Source organism: Polypterus senegalus, unplaced genomic scaffold (genome assembly GCF_016835505.1).
Source record: "Polypterus senegalus isolate Bchr_013 unplaced genomic scaffold, ASM1683550v1 scaffold_5599, whole genome shotgun sequence".
NCBI lineage: Eukaryota > Metazoa > Chordata > Cladistia > Polypteriformes > Polypteridae > Polypterus > Polypterus senegalus.
In genome coordinates this window covers 1138-8000 of record NW_024383440.1, presented here as the reverse complement: position 1 = coordinate 8000, position 6863 = coordinate 1138, and the positions used below count along the sequence as shown (strand labels likewise).

At 37.8% G+C, this 6863-nt stretch overlaps 5 non-coding genes across 5 annotated transcripts; all 5 read right to left on the bottom strand.

Moving 5' to 3' along the window:
- Nucleotides 1–15: 15 nt before the first annotated feature.
- On the bottom strand, nucleotides 16–227 carry LOC120521510. The gene has a single exon (XR_005632139.1). It is a non-coding gene; the product is annotated as a small nucleolar RNA U3 (small nucleolar RNA).
- Nucleotides 228–1388: 1161 nt separating this feature from the next.
- On the bottom strand, nucleotides 1389–1600 carry LOC120521509. The gene has a single exon (XR_005632138.1). It is a non-coding gene; the product is annotated as a small nucleolar RNA U3 (small nucleolar RNA).
- A 1162-nt stretch (nucleotides 1601–2762) lies between these two features.
- LOC120521508 lies at nucleotides 2763–2974 on the bottom strand. Its single transcript, XR_005632137.1, has one exon. It is a non-coding gene; the product is annotated as a small nucleolar RNA U3 (small nucleolar RNA).
- A 1164-nt stretch (nucleotides 2975–4138) lies between these two features.
- LOC120521506 lies at nucleotides 4139–4350 on the bottom strand. The gene has a single exon (XR_005632136.1). It is a non-coding gene; the product is annotated as a small nucleolar RNA U3 (small nucleolar RNA).
- A 1165-nt stretch (nucleotides 4351–5515) lies between these two features.
- Nucleotides 5516–5727, bottom strand: LOC120521505. Its single transcript, XR_005632135.1, has one exon. It is a non-coding gene; the product is annotated as a small nucleolar RNA U3 (small nucleolar RNA).
- Nucleotides 5728–6863: the final 1136 nt, after the last annotated feature.

Below are 6863 nucleotides of genomic sequence, written 5' to 3'. Positions count from 1 at the left end.
GAGCACAAACAACAAACCACTCAGAGAATGTTTCCTTCTTTCTGCTTCTCCAGAAGAGAAACGATCATCAAACGTAGCAAGTAGTCTTACAGACAAACACTTACTACTGACCATCACGCTCAGAAGAAAACAAAGTCAATCTTCATCGTGGGTAGCGAGACCAAGCACTTCAGAAACACATTTCTCTAGGAACAAACTATAGAAATGATCCCTAAAAGTATAGCCTTAACCCAAACCTGTTGGAAGTCAGGACCTATATGATCTACCTGTTCCTGAAGGACACGGGACCCAAATGGCCGATTTAAATTTACACCTACTCGCATATTCGTGTTACGGTCTTTCTTAAAACATTTCGCTAAAGGTATTATTATAGTCTGCCTAGTTTTTGATACTTTTTAGAGAAGCAGTTTTAAGGACGCATTTCCACATTACCCAGGTTGCATCATGCACAAGATGACAACAATTACACCACCACCACCGCCAGGTGTTTAAATGGGGCCTTTTCTTTTCATACAAAAACTATCAGGAAAATTAAACTAGAAGTTTTGTATAGGATCTAGGCTGAGTATTTCCAATCACTAAATAAATCAGAGAGTTGCGTATGTGCACCTGAAGTAATCTCGCCGTATCCATTCATAATTACCAACGCAACGAAAAGATAAAGAGCATTGGTCTGCAGCTTAAAAAACAAAAACAATTCCACACTGCCTTCACTGCATCCGCTGCTGTGTCGAGAACCCCTTCTAAGTAACAAATATGAAAGGTAAAGGAAGAAGTGGCGACCTTCTCTTCCCTGTGAATGTGCACCTGTCTGTCATTTTCTGTTAACAAATCGGTTCAGATGAACCTCTTACCCTAAAAGATGCATGAAAATTGTGTATTTTTAATTTTCTATTCACGTATACTAGGAACAAAACTAAGCTACACAATCTCCATCAAAGGCGGACGTATTGCAGTTTATGAATACAACGTATGGAAAACTGCTGTATCAAATTGGAGGGAAAAACCATTTAAACATTTTCAGCAGACCAGATTGAAAAGAAAAACAGGGCAACAGGAATTAAAAGGTCGGAAACGGAAATAAAAGGAAAACATTATTGAAAAAAAGAAATTGGCGAGAAAATTGAACAAACTTAACTTGATAACAGCCTAATTACCCCCTGGGAGCACATAAAGTTCTATCTCACGTTAGCCAAAGCATTTTAATCTTTTACTTCAGCAGCCGTTTTGTTCAGAAGACAAAACAAAAAATGCACAACCCATCAAAAGATACTTTCTGAAAGAAAACAATGAACAGCTGCATTCATAGCTTGAAAGACTTTTATTTCGACAAGGTTACAAAATTAAGCCCAAAACAATGGACCATTAGTATGGAGCACAAACAACAAACCACTCAGAGAATGTTTCCTTCTTTCTGCTTCTCCAGAAGAGAAACGATCATCAAACGTAGCAAGTAGTCTTACAGACAAACACTTACTACTGACCATCACGCTCAGAAGAAAACAAAGTCAATCTTCATCGTGGGTAGCGAGACCAAGCACTTCAGAAACACATTTCTCTAGGAACAAACTATAGAAATGATCCCTAAAAGTATAGCCTTAACCCAAACCTGTTGGAAGTCAGGACCTATATGATCTACCTGTTCCTGAAGGACACGGGACCCAAATGGCCGATTTAAATTTACACCTACTCGCATATTCGTTTACGGTCTTTCTTAAAACATTTCGCTAAAGGTATTATTATAGTCTGCCTAGTTTTTGATACTTTTTAGAGAAGCAGTTTTAAGGACGCATTTCCACATTACCCAGGTTGCATCATGCACAAGATGACAACAATTACACCACCACCACCGCCAGGTGTTTAAATGGGGCCTTTTCTTTTCATACAAAAACTATCAGGAAAATTAAACTAGAAGTTTTGTATAGGATCTAGGCTGAGTATTTCCAATCACTAAATAAATCAGAGAGTTGCGTATGTGCACCTGAAGTAATCTCGCCGTATCCATTCATAATTACCAACGCAACGAAAAGATAAAGAGCATTGGTCTGCAGCTTAAAAAACAAAAACAATTCCACACTGCCTTCACTGCATCCGCTGCTGTGTCGAGAACCCCTTCTAAGTAACAAATATGAAAGGTAAAGGAAGAAGTGGCGACCTTCTCTTCCCTGTGAATGTGCACCTGTCTGTCATTTTCTGTTAACAAATCGGTTCAGATGAACCTCTTACCCTAAAAAGATGCATGAAAATTGTGTATTTTTAATTTTCTATTCACGTATACTAGGAACAAAACTAAGCTACACAATCTCCATCAAAGGCGGACGTATTGCAGTTTATGAATACAACGTATGGAAAACTGCTGTATCAAATTGGAGGGAAAAACCATTTAAACATTTTCAGCAGACCAGATTGAAAAGAAAAACAGGGCAACAGGAATTAAAAGGTCGGAAACGGAAATAAAAGGAAAACATTATTGAAAAAAAGAAATTGGCGAGAAAATTGAACAAACTTAACTTGATAACAGCCTAATTACCCCCTGGGAGCACATAAAGTTCTATCTCACGTTAGCCAAAGCATTTTAATCTTTTACTTCAGGCAGCCGTTTTGTTCAGAAGACAAAACAAAAAATGCACAACCCATCAAAAGATACTTTCTGAAAGAAAACAATGAACAGCTGCATTCATAGCTTGAAAGACTTTTATTTCGACAAGGTTACAAAATTAAGCCCAAAACAATGGACCATTAGTATGGAGCACAAACAACAAACCACTCAGAGAATGTTTCCTTCTTTCTGCTTCTCCAGAAGAGAAACGATCATCAAACGTAGCAAGTAGTCTTACAGACAAACACTTACTACTGACCATCACGCTCAGAAGAAAACAAAGTCAATCTTCATCGTGGGTAGCGAGACCAAGCACTTCAGAAACACATTTCTCTAGGAACAAACTATAGAAATGATCCCTAAAAGTATAGCCTTAACCCAAACCTGTTGGAAGTCAGGACCTATATGATCTACCTGTTCCTGAAGGACACGGGACCCAAATGGCCGATTTAAATTTACACCTACTCGCATATTCGTGTTACGGTCTTTCTTAAAACATTTCGCTAAAGGTATTATTATAGTCTGCCTAGTTTTTGATACTTTTTAGAGAAGCAGTTTTAAGGACGCATTTCCACATTACCCAGGTTGCATCATGCACAAGATGACAACAATTACACCACCACCACCGCCAGGTGTTTAAATGGGGCCTTTTCTTTTCATACAAAAACTATCAGGAAAATTAAACTAGAAGTTTTGTATAGGATCTAGGCTGAGTATTTCCAATCACTAAATAAATCAGAGAGTTGCGTATGTGCACCTGAAGTAATCTCGCCGTATCCATTCATAATTACCAACGCAACGAAAAGATAAAGAGCATTGGTCTGCAGCTTAAAAAACAAAAACAATTCCACACTGCCTTCACTGCATCCGCTGCTGTGTCGAGAACCCCTTCTAAGTAACAAATATGAAAGGTAAAGGAAGAAGTGGCGACCTTCTCTTCCCTGTGAATGTGCACCTGTCTGTCATTTTCTGTTAACAAATCGGTTCAGATGAACCTCTTACCCTAAAAGATGCATGAAAATTGTGTATTTTTAATTTTCTATTCACGTATACTAGGAACAAAACTAAGCTACACAATCTCCATCAAAGGCGGACGTATTGCAGTTTATGAATACAACGTATGGAAAACTGCTGTATCAAATTGGAGGGAAAAACCATTTAAACATTTTCAGCAGACCAGATTGAAAAGAAAAACAGGGCAACAGGAATTAAAAGGTCGGAAACGGAAATAAAAGGAAAACATTATTGAAAAAAAGAAATTGGCGAGAAAATTGAACAAACTTAACTTGATAACAGCCTAATTACCCCCTGGGAGCACATAAAGTTCTATCTCACGTTAGCCAAAGCATTTTAATCTTTTACTTCCGCGGCAGCCGTTTTGTTCAGAAGACAAAACAAAAAATGCACAACCCATCAAAAGATACTTTCTGAAAGAAAACAATGAACAGCTGCATTCATAGCTTGAAAGACTTTTATTTCGACAAGGTTACAAAATTAAGCCCAAAACAATGGACCATTAGTATGGAGCACAAACAACAAACCACTCAGAGAATGTTTCCTTCTTTCTGCTTCTCCAGAAGAGAAACGATCATCAAACGTAGCAAGTAGTCTTACAGACAAACACTTACTACTGACCATCACGCTCAGAAGAAAACAAAGTCAATCTTCATCGTGGGTAGCGAGACCAAGCACTTCAGAAACACATTTCTCTAGGAACAAACTATAGAAATGATCCCTAAAAGTATAGCCTTAACCCAAACCTGTTGGAAGTCAGGACCTATATGATCTACCTGTTCCTGAAGGACACGGGACCCAAATGGCCGATTTAAATTTACACCTACTCGCATATTCGTATTACGGTCTTTCTTAAAACATTTCGCTAAAGGTATTATTATAGTCTGCCTAGTTTTTGATACTTTTTAGAGAAGCAGTTTTAAGGACGCATTTCCACATTACCCAGGTTGCATCATGCACAAGATGACAACAATTACACCACCACCACCGCCAGGTGTTTAAATGGGGCCTTTTCTTTTCATACAAAAACTATCAGGAAAATTAAACTAGAAGTTTTGTATAGGATCTAGGCTGAGTATTTCCAATCACTAAATAAATCAGAGAGTTGCGTATGTGCACCTGAAGTAATCTCGCCGTATCCATTCATAATTACCAACGCAACGAAAAGATAAAGAGCATTGGTCTGCAGCTTAAAAAACAAAAACAATTCCACACTGCCTTCACTGCATCCGCTGCTGTGTCGAGAACCCCTTCTAAGTAACAAATATGAAAGGTAAAGGAAGAAGTGGCGACCTTCTCTTCCCTGTGAATGTGCACCTGTCTGTCATTTTCTGTTAACAAATCGGTTCAGATGAACCTCTTACCCTAAAAAGATGCATGAAAATTGTGTATTTTTAATTTTCTATTCACGTATACTAGGAACAAAACTAAGCTACACAATCTCCATCAAAGGCGGACGTATTGCAGTTTATGAATACAACGTATGGAAAACTGCTGTATCAAATTGGAGGGAAAAACCATTTAAACATTTTCAGCAGACCAGATTGAAAAGAAAAACAGGGCAACAGGAATTAAAAGGTCGGAAACGGAAATAAAAGGAAAACATTATTGAAAAAAAGAAATTGGCGAGAAAATTGAACAAACTTAACTTGATAACAGCCTAATTACCCCCTGGGAGCACATAAAGTTCTATCTCACGTTAGCCAAAGCATTTTAATCTTTTACTTCCGCGGCAGCCGTTTTGTTCAGAAGACAAAACAAAAAATGCACAACCCATCAAAAGATACTTTCTGAAAGAAAACAATGAACAGCTGCATTCATAGCTTGAAAGACTTTTATTTCGACAAGGTTACAAAATTAAGCCCAAAACAATGGACCATTAGTATGGAGCACAAACAACAAACCACTCAGAGAATGTTTCCTTCTTTCTGCTTCTCCAGAAGAGAAACGATCATCAAACGTAGCAAGTAGTCTTACAGACAAACACTTACTACTGACCATCACGCTCAGAAGAAAACAAAGTCAATCTTCATCGTGGGTAGCGAGACCAAGCACTTCAGAAACACATTTCTCTAGGAACAAACTATAGAAATGATCCCTAAAAGTATAGCCTTAACCCAAACCTGTTGGAAGTCAGGACCTATATGATCTACCTGTTCCTGAAGGACACGGGACCCAAATGGCCGATTTAAATTTACACCTACTCGCATATTCGTGTTACTTTTCAGTAGACAAGATTGAAAAGGAATAAAGGTCACCAGGAGTTATGGTATAAGGAAAGAAATGGTCGTAGAAAAGGAAGAAAAATTCAAGGAAATAGTTTTAGGCATTCATTTATTCTTTATCCAGTTTGCATTTTACATAATTTTTCCAAGTACAACCATTTGGTTATATAGTGAAGTATCTTTTTGATACATATTGTTTCTTTCAGTGCTGTATACAAAATAAAGAGAACTTAACAGAATTAGCCATAATTTCAGTTAATTTTAACATTGGGCATGTTTTCAATCTCATATGGTATCATTGCAGAAGAATTTTGCTTGATTACATTTTGCATGGTAAGATGGAAAATAAAAAAATGGAAACCTTCAGCCATCCAGGTACTTTAGAACAAAGTTTTATTGGTTCCATAGCCATAACACGAAACAGCCACCACACTCATATTACAGTACATGAAAGTTGCAGAAAAGAACCCATCAAAATTCTCAACAGTCTTTATTATAGAGCTGAAGTGGTGAAACTGCCACAACTGCAAACATCGTGGTACCAAATGAAAATACCTAAATGTCCAGTTGCAAGAAACTGACAATGTAAATCCCAGATTTAAATATTCATCTGGGAATTTATTCCTACCATGAAATTCCAGCTCTTTTGCCTCCATTCCCTGATTTAAGTAGGGAAAGCTATGGATAGAGTTGGTGTTTTACTAATAATTCTGGGTCATTTCCAGAAAGAGATTTTAGGTAAACTTACAAAAGATGTCAGAATGAATTTTGTCTTGCCATAGCATAATTTTACTGGAGCAGATTTGCCAGAGTCAGAATACCAGATTTCTATCGGCTCACCCAATCCTGGATAGGGATTTTACATTTTAAACCCCAAATCGAAACTGAATTAATAAGCATAGAAGGTATAGGCAGTCACGCAAGCAGAAAGTCTGTAGAGGGAAGAGGCATTTCTTTAAAAGGTCAGGGCGGTCGCACAAGGACTTAGGTTGGGCAGATATTTCCTGCAGCGAGTCCATAATCAG